Source organism: Hyaena hyaena, unplaced genomic scaffold (genome assembly GCF_003009895.1).
Source record: "Hyaena hyaena isolate Hyena2069 unplaced genomic scaffold, ASM300989v1 scaffold_906, whole genome shotgun sequence".
NCBI classification, from domain to species: Eukaryota; Metazoa; Chordata; class Mammalia; order Carnivora; family Hyaenidae; genus Hyaena; species Hyaena hyaena.
This window is the reverse complement of record NW_024081532.1, coordinates 639014-661240: the sequence shown is the minus strand read 5'-3', so window position 1 is coordinate 661240 and position 22227 is coordinate 639014.

Here is a 22227-nt window from a genome sequence, read left to right as displayed (position 1 = left end):
ACAGACAGGAGAGGGCTGTGAGGAGCCGAGCGTTGATGGGGCCTGTGCCCAGTCGGTGCTCAGTGCATCATTAGTGTGGCATGTTTACTCCTCAGCTGGGTCCTGTCCCTGCTTCTTGTCCTTGACCCTTCTGTGGAACTTTGTCTCCCCAGGACCTGTGATCACAGGGACTTGGATGTCACCTGTCACTAGGACCTTGTGCAGCAAGAGCTTCCTGTGACTGGATCAGCCCAGGCTCCATCCTGGGTCTCAGCCCCATCTTTTGGGTGTTTTTTTCCCCTTTTTTATGTGGAGCATCAGGCCTCTTCTTGCTTTTGTGTACGAGTTCCGGTCCCATTCTACCTGGATAACCCTGGCAGTAGCTGCTGTAGCACCAGGAGTCCTTTGGGCTACTGTTCCCACAGGCCTAGTTGGGCCCTGCACACAGGAGTCTCTGTGGTATGGATAGGTAGGTGAGTTTCAGATTCATCTATCTCTTCCCCTCCCTCTAGAGTTGTCTCCTGGATCATTCTTTAGATTCTGGAGGTAGAGAGGAGGAGTCTGAGAGTTTCTCTTGGTTATTAAACTTCAGTTAGTTTCTACCTTCCCTGCCTCTCTGCCCCCTCTCCCTGCCCTAGTTCTAGTGATGCTGGTGCTGGCTCCCATCCAGATTCATGGATTTATAAAGCAGGGTCTCACGGAGATTTCTATTTGGTTGGAGAAAGGGCTCTATAGAGCCTAAGTACAGTGTTTCTGAAGACAGGACTGTAACTAACTGTGTGCTGTGCTGTGCTGTGCAGGGGAACTGCTGTGGGAGGGGGGAGCTGAGCTGAGAGGCGAGGGAAACAGCCCTGGGGGAGAAGTAGAAGTGGCACTGAGAGTAAGGGGCACTTTGTGTGGGAGCTGCCACGGACCAGCTGTGCCTGAGGCTTATCCAGAAGGGAAAGGTCCTGTCTGCTGATCACTCGTTCCACGGGTAATGTTGTGTGCCATATACAGGTCCCTATTTTTTCATCTAGGACACCTCAGTGACTAAGAAGAGGCAAATGTGCTGAGCTTGTGGAGGATATATTCTAGTAGTGAGGGCCAGACTCCACTTGACCCTGGAACAATGTGGGGATTGAGGGCAGTGACCCCACTGTGCAGTCAAAAATTTAAGTATAACTTTTGAGACCCCCTAGAACTTAAGTGGTAATAGCCTTCTGTTGACTGGAAGCCTTTTGATAACATAAACAGTTCTTTAACACATATTTTGTATGTTACATGTATTACATACTATATTCTTATAAAAAATTAAGCTAGAGAAAATACTAAGAAGTCGTAAGGAAGAAAACATACATTTGACAATACTGTCAAAAAAGTCACGTATCAGTGGACATGCACAGTCCAAACCAGTACAATTCAGAGTCTACTGTATATTGTACAAACGTGGTAAATAAGGGATGTGTTTAAATTGGAAGTTGGCAGGTGCTTTGAGGAAGGTGAACCATAGAGTTACCTGTGCAGGGACAGGGAAGGTGGCTACTTTACTGTGGTGGTAAGTGTGAGCCTCACTAGGGAGCGGACCTCTGAGAGACATGAAGGACACGAGGAATCGATGAAGAGTGTCTCAGGGAGTTCTTTCCAGGCAGGGGAACCTCCAGGGCACATGCACTAGGGCAGGAGTGTGTCCTGTGTTCAAGGAAGGGTGTTGTGACTGGAGCAGGGAGCATGTGAAAATGGGGTCAGATGTCTAGGCCTTAGGATATTAGAAGGGGTTTGAGTTTTCTCTGAGTGAAATTTGGGGTTAAAAGAATGGGCAGGTATGTGATTGACATTTCTTTAGAAGCATCTGTGTGCTCTCATGCAGAATTGAGAGGTGAAGATCAAGTGAGCAATAGGGGAAAGTGTAGGAAACTAGTGCAGCATTCCAGGAGGGGGATATCAGATGTATGCCTGAGGTGTGAGGAGGGAAAATCATAGGAAGTGATGGGGTTCTGGATATATTTAAAATTGGACTTTGTTGCATTTCCTAATGCACTAATTTTCATTGTGGGAATGTGTCTTATATACATATTTAAATTGCTTTTTGAGGCACCTGGGTGGCTCAGTCGGTTGGGCGGCTGACTTCGGCTCAGGTCATGATCCTGCGGTTTGTGGGTTCGAGCCCCGTGTCGGGCTCTGTGCTGACAGCTAGCTCAGAGCCTGGAGCCTGTTTCAGATTCTGTGTCTCCCTCTGTCTCTGACCCTCCCCTTCTCACGCTGTCTCTCTCTCTCTCAGAAATAAATAAAAAAATAAATTAAATAAATTGGGGTTTTTTGTAGGAATAAAAATGGAAGACATGCTGGGTGATACATATTTTCTCTCCATGGGGCAGAGATAAAATCTCTGAGATACTAAGAGTGTAGATCTTAAATGTTTGCACCACACAAAATGGAATTGTAACTATGTGATACAGGTTAATACTGTGATGCTAAAACTGTGATAGTAATCATTTTGCAGTATAGAAATGTATCAGATCGAAAGCTTGTACTCTTAAACTTACACAATAGTTTATGTCAATTATATTTCCATAAATCTGGAAAAAGATTTCTGTAAAGTCTTGCTCTCTATAACTATTCCCTACATCGATTTCTTTTTTGTTTTTGATTTTGTTTTAATTTTTTTAATGTTTTATTTATTTTTGAGAAAGAGAAAGACCACGTGAGCAGGGGAGGGTCAGAGACAGAGGGAGACACAGAATCTGAAACAGGCTCCAGGCTCTGAGCTAGCTGTGAGCACAGAGCCCAACACGGGGCTTGAACCCATGAACCATGAGATCATGACCTGAGCCAAAGTCGGATGCTTAACCGACTGAGCCACCCAGCCACCCCCCTACATCGATTTCTGACTCTTTATTGACACACATATAGTTACAGAGACTTAGAGATGAAAGAGAATATGGGGCCTTGTTCTATTTCAAGGAAAGTCACAAAACAGGCTTGAGGCTACAACCCAGGAACAGAATCCACAGTGGACCCAGGATGGAGGCCCATATACAATGAGGGCCCTGCTGCTGGGTATAGATGCCACATGTCCTCTGACATGAGACACTGGACCCTGAGGCTAGGACTGCTATTCCTGCTGTCCCTTGCAACTACATGACCCCACTCTCACTCGAAGACCTGTACCAAATGCATATAGTGCTGTATGAGCCTATCTGTCACATGTCTTGAATCAAAGTCTGACAGTTGGTCACGTGAGTGTTGAAGCTTCATGCCCTGTCAGATGCAAGACTAGCAAAGTGAGTTCTCTCTATGAATGGAGGTGGTCTCTGTCCCCCCATCAAGATTCTTTAAGTGTGGGGGCACTTGGCTCGCTCAGTTGGTGGAGCATGTGACTCTTGATCTCAAGGTTGTAAGTCTGAGCCCCACACTGGATGTAGACATTACTTAAATATAAAATGTTTAAAAAGAGGTTCTTTAATGATGGAATTCCTTTATGTGGGCAGAAACGTGCAAGTTCTGGGAATGGACACTGGGGAACAGGAATGGAAAAGAATGACAAGTTTCAACATTTGGAGCAGTGATTGAGTATAGAACTTGATATGGTACATTGTAGGCACTCAAGTTGGTTTGGATGAAGGAGTGACTAATAAATGGCATCTTTCAGCTTATTCCCTTAATAGTTGTTATGGGATCCAGCTTTGTCTACTCCAGTCCTACTCACAAATAAGTGGCATAGCATTGTTGGGTGGTGAAGTGATTGTTCAAAATGTCTTCTCCCAGCCTTTTGTCTCTTCCTAGGATTAAAAAAAAATCAAATCTATAACACTTGAGATGATCTGTGTATATACATTGACATTTTATATTTCTTTGTACACGCCTATATTCTGGAGAGAGTATCCATAAATTTATCACTATTTATGTTACCTCCACAAAAGTCCAAAACCTTATTCCACTTTAGACACTGTGCTTCTCCACCTCTGGTCCACGAACAGCCAATAATCAAACCGTCTTTAGCAGATCCAGTGACTTGGTATGAAGCTCGTTTTTGTCTTGCTGATTACCAGTCAGACAGGATAAGGTGGACAGTTACTTGCTTACATTCACTTCCAATTTCTGTCTATTTTTTTTGGCCTGATGAACAGTTCACAGACCAGTGCTGGCTCACAGAAGATGCAGATCACCACCAGGTTAGGTGGAACTATACACTAGCACCTACTCTGGTGCCAGATAAATAGCAGAAGTGAAAAAATAGTTAATTGGAATGCCATTTCCAATAACAAAGTAGACTAAGTTTTAAGACTCCCTCTCCCCCTAAAAACAACTAAAAATGATAGAAAAAATATAAGTATCTAAGAGTATAGTAGAATAATCAAGAGAATAATAATTTAGGCCAAACTATAAATGTGGGCAATAGACCAAAGAGAAAATTGTTCTGATCCTTAGGCCATTTTTCAAATCTAGAAAATCTTAGCTTGGTTTCTCAGATTCACATTTTATTAGACAGGAAATGATGCCCAGAGCTTATTCATGGGAGGAGCATGAAAGACATCCTCTCCCTGAACATCTGGGAAATAGGTTCATATCCTCAGAATAGGGTAAAACATCAAAATCTGCTCTATCTGGGTGCCTGGGTGGCTCAGTTGTTGAGCATCCAATGACAACTTCGGCTCAAGTCATGATCTCCTGGTTTGTGAGTTTAAGCCCCATGTCAGTTCTGTCAGTGCAGAGCCTACTGCAGATCCTTTGTCCCCCTCTACCTCTGTCCCTCCCTGGCTGGCGCGCTCATTCGCATTACGTCTAAAAACATTATGTGAGGGGCACCTGGGTGGCTCAGTCGGTTAAGCATCAGACTTCAGCTCAGGTCATGATCTCACAGTTAGTGGGTTTGAGCCCCACATCAGGGTCTGTGCTGACAGCCAGCTCAGAGCCTGGAGCTGCTCCAGATTCTCTCTCTCTCTCTCTCTCTCTCTCTCTGACCCTCCCCTGCTCATGCTGTCTCTCTCTCTGAATAAATAAAACATTTAAGAAAAATATTATGTGAATAAACCAAATTCACTTTTTTAAAAAAAATCTGTTCTAACTTCAAGTACCAGAGTATTCTAAGGAAATTTGCCATTGAGCCAGCAAAAAAAAAAAAAAAAAAATCAGCAAACAACAGTTTCAAAAATTTTGCAGTCACAGACTAACCTTTCTGTGATCAGTGGTCCAAATTTTCTTTACCATTGGCCATTGGACCAAAGTTCATGTCATTAGTTTAGTTTATAATTGTCCTGGATTGGTGATGACTCTAAAATTATAAGAAAGGGGCGCCTGGGTGGCTCAGTCAGTTAAGCATCTGGCTTCAGCTCAGGTCATGATCTCACAGTTCGTGGGTTTGAGCCCCGCGCCCCGCATCAGGGTCTGTGCTGACAGCCAGCTCAGAGCCTGGAGCCTGTTTCAGATTCTGTGTCTCCCTCTCTCTCTGACTCTCCCTTGCTTGCTCACGCTCGTGCTCTCTCTCTCTTAGAAATAAATAAAATATTTTTAAAAATTTTTAAATAAAATTATAATTAATAAGTTTTGGGGCACCAGGTGATTCTCAATCATGAGTTTAAGCCCCACATTTGGCATATAGCTTACTTAAAAAATAAAATATTAAATTTAATTATATTTTTAAGAAAGAAATTTAACATTTTCTTTTATTTTTAAGTTTATTTTTGAGAGAGAGCATGAGCAGGGGTAAGGCAGAGAGAGAGGTATGTAGAGAATCCCAAGCAGAGCCCAACATTGGGCTCAGTGTCACAAACCATGAGATCATGACCTGAGCTGAAATCAAAAGTCAGATGCTTAACCGTCTGGACCACCAGGTGTCCCAGAAAAAACGATATTTTTTAAAATTTTATTTTATTTAAAATTTATTTTAAAATTATTTTTTTAAAAAAAGAAAGAGAGGTGCCTGGGTGACTTAGTCAGTTGAGCATCCAACTTTGGCTCAGGTCATGATCTCAGGTGGGTTCCTGTTCCCCCCCACATACCCCCACCCCATCCCCCTTCAGGCAAGCCAGTCAGCTGGAGCCCATTTTGATCCTCTGTTCCTTCCCTCTCTGCCTCTCCCTCCTCTAGCTCTTTCTCTCAAAAATAAATGTTTTTTTTTTAAGGGTCAAATCACCATAAAAATGAAACATAAAGACAAAACAATTCTAATCATATATCACCTAATGACTCAGCACCAAATACATGAAAACAAAACTGACAGAAATTGAGAGAGAAATGACAAAAATACTTCAGTATATCACTTCAGTATATCACTTTTGATAATGGATAGAACAACTATGCAGAGATCAATAAAGAAGACTTCAACCACACTATAACCAACAGTAGAAATTCCATATCTATAGAACACTCCAGCCATCAATAGAATATACATTCTTTTCAAATGCGCATGGAGCTTTCTTGAAGATAAAGCATATGCTAGGCTGTAAACCTCAGTGAATTTAAAAGGGTAAAAATAATAATAAAATATATTCTCTTATCACAGGGATATGATACTAAAAATCAATCAATAACTGAAAGAACTTTAGGAAACTCAAACCTACGCAGAATTAAACAACACACTTCTACATATTCAAAGGGTCAAAGAGATATCATAATGATCTCACAGGTTCATGAGATGAAGCTGTGCTTCCGGCCCCACCCTGACAGGGTGGAATTTGCTTGGGATTCTCTCTCTGCCCCTCACCAGCTCATGTGTTCTCTCTCTCTCTCTCAAAATAAATAAAACATTTAAAAAAATGATGTCCTGGACTACTAGAAAACCACCAAAGTGATTTATTTTCTGATCTCAATGGGACCTTGAGCCCATGTGAACACTAGAGGGCGTACTGAGATTGGTAGAGCTATAAAGAAGGTGTCTGACCACCAAAAAAGTCTTCTAGATTGGGCTTTCCTGCTTAAAACAAGATTTGGTCCATTTTCTAGACCAAACAGATTGGTCATATGTTGAGTAATCATGCCCTTATTTTACCTTTTAATGAATAATAGACAAAATATAAAGTAAGATAAGGGATTTTAAAAGAAAAAGTGGGTGCCTGGGTGACTCAGTCTGTTAATCATGGACTCTTGATTTCAGCTCAGGGTTGATGAGTGGGAGCCCTGCATCGGGCTCTACGCTGACAGCATGGAGCCTACTTAGTATCTTCTCTCTGCCTCTACCTTGCTTGCACGCTTTCTCTCTCAAAATAAATAAATAAGCTTTAAAACATTATTTAAAAAGAAAAAGAAAATAACACGCTGAATTAAAATGATAGTAAACATCCTCCTTCAAGGACAGATAAAATTTTCAGGCATTTTTTTTTATTTTAATGAAGGTAAAGCAATTATTCCTCTTATTTTTTTAAATTTTTTATTTTGAGGGTTTTTTTTTTTTAATGTTTAGTTTTTATTTTTTGAGAGACAGCACTCAAGCAGGGAAGGGAAAGAGAGAGAGAGAGAGAGAGACAGGATCTGAAGTGGACTTTGTGCTGACAGCAGAGAGCCTGACACGGGGCTTGAACTCAAGAACAGTGAGATCACACCCTGGGCTGAAGTCAGATGCTTAACTGACTGAGCCACCCAGGTGCCCCTATTTTAAGTTTTTCAGTTTCAGAGTGCCTGGGTGGTTCAGTTGGTTGAGCATCCAACCTCAGCTCAGATCATGATCTCATGGTTCATGAGTCCAAGCCCTGCGTCATTCTCCATGCTGACAGCTCAGAGCCTGGAGCCTGCTTCAGATTCTGTATCTCCCTCTCTCTCTGCCCCTCCCATGATCATGTTCTGTCTCTCTCTGTCTCTCGATGATTTAAAAAAAAAAAGATCCTTAAGTTTTTCAGTTTCATTTGTTTTGTCTCCTTTGGAAATATTATTTCTGTTATGTTTTTTGGTCTTCATTTTATGTTTTGATTCAGTTCAAAAATCAAAATCTTCACAAAGATAAGAAGTCTCTCTCTCAGCTTTGTCCCATTCCTGATAGGCAACCACTGATATTAGTTCCTTGCTTATTCTTCAAAAGACATTGTATGCCTATGGAAGCAAACATTAATTAATTAACATATACATTATTTTCCTTTTCACATAAATGTTGACATATACTTTTCCTTTTTTTTAATTTTTAATGTTTTTATTTATTTCTGAGAGAGACAGCATGAGCAGAGGACGGTCAGAGAGAGAGGGAGACACAATCTGAAACAGGCTCCAGGCTCTGAGCTGGCTGTCAGCACAGAGCCCGATGAGGGGCTAGAACCCATGAACCGCGAAATCCTGACCTGAGCCGAAGTCAGACGCTTAACTGACTGAGCCACCCAGGTGCCCCGCTTTTTTACTCTTACCCATAAACCAAAGAGACCATCCCATAAGGATGTATTAAGAACTTCCTGTGTCTTTTTATTTTTTAATCCATTGTGTAGATACACAGTGCTGCTTGTTTTAATGTTTATTTATTTTGAGAGAGAGAGAGAGAGAGAGGCACTCAAGGCAGGAGAGGGGGAGGGACTGAGGTGGGGAGAGAGAGAGGCTATTAAGCAGGCTCCACACTGAGCCCCAGGTGGAGCCTGAGCCCATGACCCTGAGAATGTGACCTGAGAGAAATCAAGAGTCAGTTAACCTACCCAGGCGCCCTTGGAAACACAATACTTCTTAACTAATTCCTTACTGATAGATATTTAGATTGTTTATAAGGTTATATATATATTTAAATGTGTATTTAATTTTGAGAGAGAGAGACAGTGTGAGCAGTGTAGGCAGAGAGAGAGGGAGACAAAATCAAAGGCAGGCTCCAGGCTCTAAGCTGTCAGCACAGAGCCCAACATGGGGCTTGAACCCACAAACTGCAAGATCATGACCTGAGCCAAAGCCTGATGCTCAACTGAATGAGCCACCCAGGAGGCTGAGATTTTTTTTAAGTTTATTTATTTATTTTTGAGAGAGACAGTGTGTGTGTGTGAGAGAGAGAGAGCAAACAGGAGAGGAGCAGAAGAGAGGGATTGAGAAAATCCCAAGAAGGTTCTGCATTGTCCACACAGAACCCACTCTTCGCTCAATCCCACAAACTGTGAGATCATGACCTAGGCTGAAATCGAGAGTTGGACACTTAATTGACTGAGCCACCCCAGGTGTCCCTAGAGTTTTTTTGTTTTTAAAACCTAGGCTGCAATATATAGTTTTGAATACAGTCATTTTACAGGTATGTGAGTTTATTTTTGGACACATTCCTAGAAGTGGGACTTCTGGGTGTATATATTTTTTAATTTGGACAGAAATTACCATATTGCCATTCATAAAAATGTGACCAGTTTGGAATTCAATCTACAATATATTTGTTTACCTGTTTTGGTATGCTATTTTTTTTTTAAACTAAATATGTAGATACATATTTTGGGGCCATTTCTGTATAGATGATATTTGAAATCCTGGAACTGGATGAAACTGGAGTGATTAAGAAGACAGTAAAAGCAGAGCAAGCAGCCCAGATACAGTTCTTAAACATGCCAGTATTTAAAGCAAAGGGTCAGCAAAGGAGACTGGGAAGGAGCAATCAGGAAGAAAACTAGAACTGTATGATGTCCCAGAAGCTTAAGGAGAGGCGAGGAGAGTATAAAATAATACAGTCACTTCAGAGAACAGTTTGGCATCATGTGGTAGAGATGTGCAGTAATTCCACTCCTGTAAACATCCTAGGGGAATTCACACAAGGAACCATAGAGAGATGCACCAGAGCATTCATCATAGAAACAAACTAGAGGTTAATGAAGAGAGGGGATAAATTGTAGCATATTCACACCATAGATCTCAACTAGCAATGAAAATAAATGAACTATTTGTATAAACATGGATTCATCTCAAATATAATGTTAACTGAAAAAGCAAGCTACAGAATGATACATTCAGAGAGAAACAATTTATTCAAAGTCTCAAAGCATGCCAAATAAGAGATTCTTTTAAAAAGTCTTGATATGGGAGCCTGGGTGGCTCAGTTGGTTAAGTATCCAACTTCAGCTCAGGTCATGATCTCACAGCCTATGAGTTCAAGCCTCATGTTGTTCTCTGTGTTGACAGCCTGGAACCTGCCTGGGATTCTGTGTCTCTCTCTCTTTCTCTCTCTGTCTCTCTCAAGAATAAATAAACAAAAAAAACTAAAATAAATAAAGTCTTGATAAAAGGGTATCTGGCTAGCTCAGTGGATAGAGCATGCAACTCTTGATCTCAGAGTCATAAGTTGGAGCCCCAAGTTGGGCATAGAGTTTACTTTTAAAAAATGGGGGCACCTGGGTGGCTCAGTCGGTTAAGCGCCCAACTTCCGCTCAAGTAATGATCTCATGGTTCATAGGTTCTGGCCTCTGAGCTGTCAGCACAGAGCCTGGAGCCTGCTTTGGATTCTGTGTCTCTCTCTCTTTCTGCCCCTCCCCCACTCATGCTGTGTTTCTCTGTCTCAATAATAAATAAACATAAAAAAATTTTTATTAAAAAATGAAATGAAATTTACACCCCACGGTTAGGCCTTGCCTTGGCAGTGTTAATGGAACCCGATGCATATCAGAACCATACAAAATGAGGACCATTTGCATATATTTCTATTCACTTTGTATATTGCTTATAGCAGATAATAAAAAAATGTTAAAAATTGACAAACCTGAGTGGTAACTCTATAAAGTTTTCTTTTAATTCTCTGTTGTTTTCCTATAAAAATAAAATAGTGAGATTTGTGAAGTAAATCCAAAGGAATTGAGCAAAATAAATAAAAGGAAAGAGTTGTCAAGTATGGCAAAAGCCGCTGAGAGTGAAGATGAAGCCATACATAGGCATCTCCATTCATACTGGGTATGTATGTTCATGACCTTGACCACAGCAAATTTTCTGGAGAAAAGTGAGCAAAAGCCAGAATGAAGTGGATAGAACAAGAAGGAAGGATGAGGAAGTGTGGATTACAGGGGCAAACACGGCCTTAGGTGTCAACCTCTGGGTGTGTGACAGGGTGTGGAGGACCGGGAGGCAGGATTGGATTCTGAACGTGCTTCTTTGGGTCCAAAGCTTAGAAGTAAAGGAACGAGCTCTTATTTCTTCTTTTCACAGTCTTCAGAAAGATCTTCGGAAATCGTTTTTACATGCCGAAAGTATACAAACTGTTTTTCCAACAGTTCCTGGGTCCCTCAAAGAAACTAAGTACTTTGGTGGACTTCTGAATACAAAGACAAGGATGTGAAGTTCCTGGGGTTAGACTTCACCATCTGGGCCATGATTTTCAACAACATGTGAAAAATTAGTAGATTTTGCTTTCCAGAAGATTTATTTTTAATTCTTCATTAGAATATTTGCAATGAATGTATGTGCGACAAAGGATTTGGATGTGGAGTATATAAGTAACGCCTATAATCTGACAACGAAAAAAACAAAAACAAAAGGAACAACAACAACAAACATGAGTAAAAGAGTTAACTAGGTGTTTTACAAATGAAGATACATCAATGGTCCATGGTCAATACATATATGAAAAAGTTTCAACATCAATAGTTATCAGGGGAAAATGCAAAGTAAAACCACAATGAGAAACCAGTATGCACCCATTAGAATGGCTAAAAATAAAAATATTAATAAACTATGTGTGGCTCAATGATCATCCGACTCTTGATTTTGGCTCAGATCAGGATCCCAGAGTGATGGGATCGAGCCTCTAGACAGACTCCTTGCTGACCATGGAAGCGGCTTAAGGCTCTCTCCCGCTCTGCTTCTTCCTCTCTCTCACTTATTCACTCTCTCTCTCACTCTCTCTCAAATATAAATAAATAAATAAATAAATAAATAAATAAATAAATAAAATGTTTGTAAGGATGTTCATCGACCTGAACTCTCATCTGTTGCCTATAGGAATACAAAACAATTGGGGCTCCTAGCTGGCTCAGTTAGTAGAGCATACAACTCTTGATCTCAGAGTTGTGAGTTCAAGCTCCATGTTGGGTGTGAAGATTACTTTTTTTTTAAAAAAGGAATATAAAACAATCACTTTGGAAATCAGTTTTGCTTCTTCTAATAAAGTTAACAAGGACTCCATGACTTGTATTTACATTCCTAAGTACTAACTCAAGACAAGTGGAGATGCATGTCCATTAAAATGGTGTACAGGAATGTTCACAGTTGATTTATTTGTAATAATCACAAACTGGGAAAACCCCAAATGTTCAAAAATTGTTGTACGATCTACAATGGAATACTACCCAGCAATAAAAATGAAGAACTACTGATACATGCAACAACATGGACAGATCACATAGATACTATGCCAAATGCATAAGTCAGACACAAAGAAGGCTATGCTCTATAAGTGCATTTGTATGATTAAAAAATTTTTTTTAATGTTTTTTATTTAATTCTGAGAGAGAGAGAGAGAGAGAGAGAGAGAGAGAGACAGCATGAGTAGGGGAGGGTCAGAGAGAGAGGGAGACACAGAATCTGAAAGAGGCTCCAGGCTCTGAGCTAGCTGTCAGCACAGAGCTGGTCACGGGGCTCTAACCCACTAACCGTGAGATCATGACCTGAGCTGAAGTCCGACGCTTCACCGACTGAGCCACCCAGGCGCCCCTGTATGATGTTTTTAAACAGGCAAAAGTACTGTATGGAAATAGTGGTCAGCTCAGTGGATGCTTGGTGGGGGAAGGGAGGATGACTGAAAGGGGGCAAAGGGAACTTCCTAGAGTGAAGGAAGCATTCTATATTTTGGGCGACATGGCTGTATGTATTTGTTAAACCTCATTGGTAGATTCACTAAAAAATCTGTTCATTTCACTTTATGTAAATCATACCTCAATTTTAAAATATTTATAATAGGGGCGTCTGGGTGGCTCAGTCGGTGAAGCGTCCGATTTCAGCTCAGGTCATGATCTCACGGTTCGTGGTTGCAAGCCCCGCGTCAGGCCATTTGCTGACAGCTAGCTCAGAGCCTGGAGCCTGCTTCAGATTCTGTGTCTCCCTCTCTCTCTGACCCTCCTCTGCTCACACTGTCTCTCTCAGAAATAAATAAAAACATTTTTTAAAAAAATTAAATGTTTATAATAAACATTTTAAAATATTTTTTTATTTATTTTTGAGACAGAGAGAGACACCATGAGTGAGGGAGGGGCAGAGAGATAGAAGAAGACACAGAATCTGAAACACGTTCCAGGCTTTGGGCTATCAGCACAGAACCTAATGCGGAGCTTGAACCCACAAACTGTGAGACCATGACCTGAGCCAAAGTCAGAACCTTAACCTACTGAGCCACCCAGGCGCCCCTATAATAAACATTTTTTAATGTTAATAAAAATAAGCTAGTTGGAGGCAAGATGTATGAAGACATCTATTGCAGCATTGTAAAGGCAAAAACTGGAAATAACCAAATACACATCATTTCAGGGGCCAGTTAAGTAAATAAGAATGCATGGAATTCTCAGTTTTTGTGGCTCCTTTATCTTTTTTAGAATGTAACAGTATATTGTTGTCTACCGTTTAAAATATCTGTCTCCTTTCAATTGCAGATTCTTTGACGGCAGGGGCCACACCTATTTTTGCTAGTCTGAAAGTAAAATATTCTGCCTTGTTATGCCCATAAATACAGGCATCATTTCTTTTTGAGCTCTGGGGCTCTCTTTGGAGCCCACCCCATTCCCTTTCAATCTATCAAATACCATCTATATGAGGCTGAAGCTCCACAGAGAGTTGCACAGACTGCTTTTTCAGGGTGGATTCACAACTGGTAACATGAAATACCAGAAAGGCACTGAAATTAGGCCAGAGAAAAGAGAAGTGGAAAGAGCTCAAAACTCTTAACCTCTGGTACCTCCACATTGTAAGAGAAAAGGGAACATGTGTCATACAACCACAGGATAACAATATAAGATCATATATATCCTCAAGCCAACATTTTGTGACTTGTATGATTTCAGGAAATATAGATGAATGTGACCAGAAGAGGAATTAAGGGTTTGGGGGGCAGAGGGAAGAATGGATGGGCGGAAGTAGCTCGCTTCTTTGTAGCATATACTGTTTGTCAGGAACTTTATATCTCTTTTAATCTTCACAATGTTCATGTGAGGAGGAACCTTCCATTTTAGAATTCTATAACTGAGTGTCAAGGGTTGATTTTTTTTTTAATGTTTTCTTATTTTTGAGAGAGAGACAGAGACAGAGAGAGAGCTGGAGGAGGGGCAGAAAGAGGAGGTCAGAGGATCTGAATCAGGCTCTGCTTGGTCAGCAACAAGAGCCCCAATGTGAACTCACAATCTGTGAGACTGTGATCTGAGCTGAAGTTGGACACTCAACTGACTGGGCCACCCAGGTGCCCCCTGAGACTCAATGGTTTAAATAAGCATTCTACAAAATCACCAGGAGCAAAGACAGATTGATACCCAGGACTCTTGCCTCCAAGCCTACCCTGTTTCCATTAATTCCACCTCAGGACTCCTAAGAAGGGGAAGATTTTGAATGGGTCATGAGGCTGGGAATAATGCATGTGCTGATCTCCACTAAAACCACAGAGAAGCGGAACACCCGGGTGGCTCAGTCAGTTAAGCATCTACTTCAGCTAAGATCAGGATCTTGCTGTTCACTGGGTTGAGCCCCACATCAAGCCTCACATCAAGCTTTGCACTGATAGTGTGGAGCCTGCTTGGGATTCTCTCTTTCTCCTTCTCTCTCTCTCTTTGTCCCTTCCCTACTTGGGCTTGTGTGCATACACTCAGGCAAGCACTAGCTCTCTCTCTCTCTCTCTCTAAAAATTAATTAATTTATGGGGCGCCTGGGTGGCTTAGTCGGTTAAGCGTCCGGCTTTCGCTTAGGTCATGATCTCGCAGTTCGTGGGTTCGAGCCCTGCGTCGGGCTCTGTGCTGACTGCCAGCTCAGAGCCTGGAGGCTGTTTCAGTCTGTGACTCCCTCTCTCTCTGACCCTCCCCTGCTCACGCTGTCTCTCTCTGTCTCTCCTAGAAATAAATAAAACATTAATTTTTTTTTTTAATTTTAAAAAGAAAATGTGAAGAAGCTTCCTCTCCACATCCTGAAAACCCTCCTCAAAGAATTGGAACCTCCCCTCTGGTCCATTCAGTACCTCTTCCTTCCTCTTCCTCTCCCCAGAATGGCTGGAAGAATAAAGAAGGAAAGAAGAAAAAACTGCTTTTGCCCTTCTTGGGTCCTCCTTTTCCTGGGATCTCAGCCTTTCTACCATCGACCTTTCCCTACATTAGCCCATTCACTTCATAATCAAGAGCCTGTTGAGACAGCCACTGCTCTCAAAGAGTTTAGGGTCAAAGATGGGAACAAAGACACTAAACTAGATTGTAATAATCTCCCTCTGTGTTAAAATTAGGTGTCACCCCCATCATTGGAGGGAGGACAGAGGTGATGTGGGGAAGGGGGCCTGGATAGAGCTGACACATAAGATATAGTAGGTTCCAGAACTCTTCTTACTGGAATTCAAGTCTGGACGCTGATAAATAACACCCTTCTGACTAAATTTCTTTCAGTCTTCCTGAGAGATGTGCAAGCTCATTCCAGAACAAGGAAGGCAGGTGAAGTGAAGAGACCAGTCTCCAAGGACATAGGTTCAGGACACTTGGGTTCTATTGGCCACCACTACCTACCCAGACTCTACGTAGGTCCACCCTCCTTCCAAACCTGTCATAGCCCTTGGTTTCATTCCATAGTGCTCACCACAGAGATCCTGGCCACAGAGAGCCTCAGAGCCAGACTGTTGAGAAATGAAGCAACCTATAGACCCTGGCTGAATTAATCAACCTGAGGCAGAGATAAACTTGGCACTTTTAGCCCCCTTTACAGATTTAATTACAAATCCAAATGGCCTGCAAACCTAAGAAAGGTCACTCAACTGATTAGCCACTATATCTACACCTGATAAAGATACAGAGAAAGGAGCATTCTTAAGAATGGAAACTGTGGAGGGGCGCCTGGGTGGCTCAGGCAGTTAAGCAGCCAACTCTTGATTTCAGCTCAGGTCATGATCTCAGGGATCATGAGATCAAGCCCTGCATCGGCCTCTGTGCTGACAGCATGGAGCTCACTTGGGATTCTCTCTCTGCCCCTGCCCCGAGCTTGCTATCTCACTCTCTCTTTCAAAATAAATAAACATTTAACAAAAATGGAAACTATGGAACTAGAAACTACTTCCATGGTTTGTGAATATAATCTGAAAATATAAATGAAAACACGCACTACCCTCCAACCCAGCAATCCACAATAGGGAATATTACTTTTAGAGAGAATTTGAGGTTACAAATATGTAAGGATTTTTTTTTTGGTAAGGATATTTTTTAAGATTTTTAAAAAGATTTTTATTTTATTTTATTTTTAACTGGATTTTAAAAAGTTTGTTTATTTATTTTGAAATAGAGAGAGCACAAGAGGGGCAGAGGGAGGAAGAGAGAGAGAATCCCAAGCAGGCTATGCTCAGTATGAGGAGGGTCTCAATCTCACAACCCCAAGATCATGACCTGAGCTGAAATCAAGAGTTGGTTGCTTAACCATCTGAGCCACCCAGGTGCCCCTGAAGATTTTATTTATAAGTAATCTCTGTTCCCAACCATGGGGCTCAAACTCACAACCCGGAGACCAAGAATCAACCACATGCTCTACCAACTGAGCCAGCCAGGCACCCCTGTAAGGATGTTTATTATAACTTTATTGAAGTGTTGAACTGGAAACAACACAAATGATCACCAAGAGTGAAAAGACTGGATAAAAGGTGATATGTTCATACTATGAACTATTATGCTGATATTAAAAAGGTGATTTATGTATATATATACATATATATGTATATATGTGAAGAGATGTCTGTAAGTTTATGTGTATCATGAGTAGTATTATCCTATCTTTGTAAGAGCACAAAGTAAAAAGCATGTGGATATCTGTTTGTATGGTCAGCAGAGAAACTTGTGGCCGGGTATATATAGCTGTTAATGTGGTTACTTCATGGTAGTGAAAACAGTACATTTGTTAACTTTTATAAAGTTTTGGATTCTTCACCTATAAGGGCAAGCATGCACTACTTTGTAATTTAAATTGTATACTCTATATACATCAAAAGCTTCTCGGTCATAGTTGCGCAACAATGTGAATATATGTAATGCCACTTAAGTGTATTTCATGTATACTTAAGAATAGTTAAAATGGGGAGACTCCTGGCTGACTCAGAGCCTGTAGCTCTTGATTTTAGGATTGTGAGCTCAAGCCCCACTATAGGTGTAGAGATTAGATAAATACATATATTAAAAAAAAAAAAAGTGCTACGGGCTTCCAGGTGGCTCAGTCTGTTGAGCCTTCTACTCTTGATTTCAGCTCAGGTCATGATCTCACGATTGGTTAGTTAGGCTTGGTGTCAGGCTCCTCCACGTTGACAGTCTGGACAGAGCCTGCTTGGGATTCTCTCTTTCCCTGTCTCTCTCTCTTCATTTCAAAAATAAATAAACTTTTTAAAAAGTGCTTTAAATGGTAACATTTTATGTTATGTATATTTTACCACAATTTAAAAACAAAACCAAAAAACTTAAGCTGCATCTTCAAATGATCCTGTGACTGAGAATGGAAGTTGGGATTGGTCGAGACTGGGAAATCAGAAATGAAAGTGAATTTTTAAAAACATGATATTTCCAGATGGCCAACAGACTCATGAAACGATGCTCAGCACCCCTCCTCATCAGGTAAATACAAATCAAAACCACACTGAGATACCACCTCATGCCAGTCAGAGTGGCTAAAATGAGCATATCAGAGAACTCTAGATGCTGGCGAGGATGTGGAGAAATGGTCACCCTCCTACACTGTTGGTGGGAATGTAAACTGGTGCAGCCCCTCTGGAAAACAGTGTGGAGGTTCCTCAGGAAACTAACAATAGAACTCCCCTATGACCCAGCAATAGCACTGCTAGGGAGTTTACCCAAGGGATACAGAAATGCTGATGCATAGGAGCATACGTACCCCAATGTTCATAGCAGCACTCTCAACAATAGCCAAATCATGGAAAGAGCCTAAGTGTCCATCAATGGACGAATGGATCAAGAAGATGTGGTTTATCTATACAATGGAATACTACATGGCAATGAGAAAGAATGAAACTGGCCATGTGTAGCAACATGGATGGACCTTGAGGGTGCTATGCTGAGCGAAATAAGTCAGGCAGAGAAGGACAAATATCATATGTTTGCATGTATAGGAGGATTAGGAGGAATTTAACAGAGGACCATGGGGGAGACGGGGGGAAATGGTGGGGCAAAGGGAGAGAGGCAAACCATGAGAGACTCTTGAATGCTGAGAACAAACTAAGGACTGATGGGTGTGGGGGGGAGGGGGGAGATGGACATGGAGCGGGGGCACTTGTGTGGATGAGCACTGGGTGTTATATGGAAACCAACCTGACAATAAACTATTTGTAAAAAAAAAAAAATTTTTTTTTAAAAGTCCTTTGAGAACTGAAAAAAAATTAAAAATAAAAATAAAAACATGATATTTAATTGGTGGAGTCCGAACATAAAAAAAAACTCATAATCCCACGGTGACAGGAGGGATTAAATCCAGAATTCCAAAATCTAGGTGGACCGGAGGCGGGATTTTGTGGTCTGCTGGTGGGGAGCACAATATCCCGCCTCTAACTGTATTTAGTCCAATGGGATACATGGAAAGAGGAAAGTCCCGCCTCTCAAGCAGCTACGGCCCTTTGGGAGGCTTCTGGGTCCTGCCGCAGGGGTCCTGACGGGACAGGTAAAGTGCGCTGCCCCTGAGCTCGGTTTGCGCGGGCGGCGGTTGCCAGAGACTTGAGTAGATTCGCGTCCCTGAACCCGGTGGCTTCCCGCGCTTCGGCCTGCTACAGTGCTTGCCGGGGGCGGCTCCTTCTGGAAGCCAGGCCGATGAGTGCGGAGGTCGAGTGTAAGGGGGTGCCTGCTCAGCCTTCCAAGCCTAATGACTTCCAGTCCCTCTAACGCCCTGCCCAGCAGCCGGTGGCTGCGAAACTGAGAAACTGAGGCCTGAGGCTGAGTGCTTCACTCCCACCACAGGGGGCCTGACAGTGCCTTACTTGGGCGCTGAGTTGTGAGGAGGAGTTGTGGGGGGCTCAATTCACTTCAAACACACCCTTCTCCAAACTGTGGCCTTTATGGGGCCCTTTGTGACCACTTCCTGGAGCCCAGCCAAAGAGGGCTGTGAGATGGAGGTTGCCAAGTCTGAGAGGATAGGGGGTAGGGTTTCCTCTGAAACCAGTTGCTTCTCATAAATAGATTACCCTGAATCCTTTCCCTACATTTGAAACTTAAATTTAACCCCTACATTTAGTCTTATGGAAGGGCAGGATATGAAGAGAAAAAATGGATTTTACATCAAACTGATTTTTGTATCACACGCACACACACACACACACACACACACACACCCCAACCCCCCCATCCCCGTAATGATTACTTTCCACTTGGGAAGAGAGTTGCAAAGGTCTGGGGGCGCTTGGGTGGCTCAGTCTGTTAAGCGTCCGACTTCAGCTCAGGTCATGATCTCAGGCTCATGGGTTCGAGCCCCATGTCCCGCTCTGTGCTGACAGCTAGCTCAGAACCTGGAGCCTGTCTTCGAATTCTGTGACTTCCTCTCTCTGACCCTTCCCTGCTCACTCTGTATCTATCTCTCTCTCAAAAATAAATAAAACATTTTTAAAACTTAAAAAAAGAGAGAAATAAAGTCTGGTCTTAAAGGGTGTCATTCTGGTGAAAACTACTGAGCAGATTAGTGCAATAAAATATTAGCGATAAATGGGGCGCCTGGGTGGCTTAGTCGGCTAAGCGTCCGACTTTCGCTTAGGTCTTGATCTCGTGGTTCGTGGGTTCGAGCCCCGCATCCGGCTCTGTGCTGACTGCCAGCTCAGAGCCTGGAGCCTGTTTCAGTCTGTGACTCCCTCTCTCTCTGGCCCTCCCCTGCTCACGCTGTCTCTCTCTCTCTCTCTCTCTCCTAGAAATAAATTAAAAAAAAACATTAAAAAAATATTAGCGATAAATGCTATCGCAGCAGAATGTGTAGGGTCTTGAGGCTTCCCAAGGGAGGAGTGAATTCTACATGTGGAGGCGCAGAAAGGCTTGAGAGGAAGTGGCTGACATTGACTGCAGAGATAAGACAAACTAGAGAGGAGAAAGAGCACTCCAGGCGACGGGCACAGCCAGAGTGGTGTTCTGGGAACCACAGGTAGGTCTGAAAACCAGGTGGGGGGTAGGGTGCAGGTGGGTATGGGGGTGTGGGGAGAGGACACAGGCTGAATCAGAGCACATGGATTGTTAAAGCACTCACCCTTGCTATTTGCTGTCTGGGTACTTAATAAACTTGAATCTCAGCCATATCACTTAAGGTCTTATTTTCCTGGGTTACAGATAAGAGACGCAAACTTAGAAGTTACGTCATTTCCTAAATTCACACTGTTGGTATGTTAGTGAGTGAGAAATATCAATCCAGGTATTTCTGATTACAAATTCTAGGCAATTCCCACTTCCTCACAGGAGCCAGGGCAAGAAATTAACTGTGTTTTTGAAGAGGGGTGGTTGGAGGAGGGGAAAGGCGGGAGACTGAAGGATCTCAGGCAAAGCAGTAAAATGATTAGATTTATATTGAAAACAGCTGCTAGGAACTGCATGCGAAGTCCAGAGATGAATGGGGTTCTTCCAGGGGGAAAACCCATTTAGTCATAACAAGCCCAGAGGGTAGGGCTTGAGGAAGTGATTTAGAAAATCTGATGTCACTGCTCTGGCTGGCACTGGAGCCAGTTGGGGAGACCTCAGGAGAAGAGTTAGCTCCCAAGCAGGAGAGTGAAAAGAGAAAGAGAAATCCAGCCAGGGTCACAGGCTGATGACAGAGCATCTAAGATAAGGGCTGCAAAGAGTCGGTGGATTTAGAAATTAGAAGGTGGCTGGTGACTGTATCCTTCTAAGGTGGAGACAGAAGCAAAATTTGATGAAATATGTATTTACTAAGTGGAAAAAAGTTTCAAGTGGAATCTTTTTTTTTTTTTTTTGTTTAAAAAAGTAGGTTACACGAATAGTAACCTGGAAGAACATTCACCAAGCTGACAACAGTGGTTATCTTGGGAGGAAGATTATTGGAGGGCCTATTACTTCCTTCATGATATTCTGAGATACTTGGTGTTACTTTTTGATTGGAAAAAATAAATCAATTAAAAGATTTTGTGTATTTAAAGTGAGTGGGGCTAAAGATGTTGAGACGGACAATTTATTCTGGAAGCTTGTTTGGGAAGAGAAAGAGTGAGACGAAACGCAGATGTTTCTGAAAAAGGAGCCAATGATAACAGCAGCTACATTTGTTTTTTTTTTTTTTAATTTTGTTTTTAATGTTTTTATTTATTTCTAGGAGAGAGAGAGAGAGACAGCATGAGCAGGGGAGGGTCAGAGAGAGAGGGAGTCACAGACTCTGAAACAGGCTCCAGGCTCTGAGCTGGCAGTCAGCACAGAGCCCGATGCGGGGCTCGAACCCACGAACCGCGAGATCATGACCCAAGCGAAAGTCGGACGCTTAACCGACTAAGCCACCCAGGCGCCCCAACAGCAGCTACATTTGATTAAGAATGTTTCAAGGAGGGGCACCTGGGTGGCCAAGCTGGTTGAGCCTCTGATACTTGATTTAGGCTCAGGTCATGATCTCACGATTTGTGAGTTTGGCCCCACATCAGGCTCTCTGCTGTCAGCCTGTCAGTGCAGAGCGGGCTTCAGATCCTCTGTTCTCTCTTTGTCCCTCACTCACTTGTGCTCTCCCCCCCACCAAATAAATAAATGAATATTTAAAAAAGAAAAATAAAGTTTTAAGGAGCATTTGGGTGGCTCAGTTTGGCACCCAACTCTCCATCTCAGGGTTGGTAGAGAGTTTGGGCCCAGTAGGGCCCCACGCTGTGCTCTAAGCTGGACATGGAGTCTCCTTTAAAAAAAAATGTTTTAAAATACCCTACTAGGTGCTTTTTTGGGTGTAGAGGAATTATCTCAAATCCTCTAAGGCATTCTCCCCTCATTTTTGTGCACGAAGAAAATAAGACTTGGTGAGTTAAAACCTTGTCCAAGACAGTACATCTCATAAGAATTATCAATGAGGTGCTTGTTAAAAATAGATTCTTAGGGGCGCCTGGGTGGCTTAGTCGGTTAATAGTCTGACTTTCGCTTAGGTCATGATCTCGCGGTTCGTGGGTTCGAGCCCCGCGTCGGGCTCTGTGCTGACTGCCAGCTCAGAGCCTGGAGCCTGTTTCAGTCTGTGACTCCCTCTCTC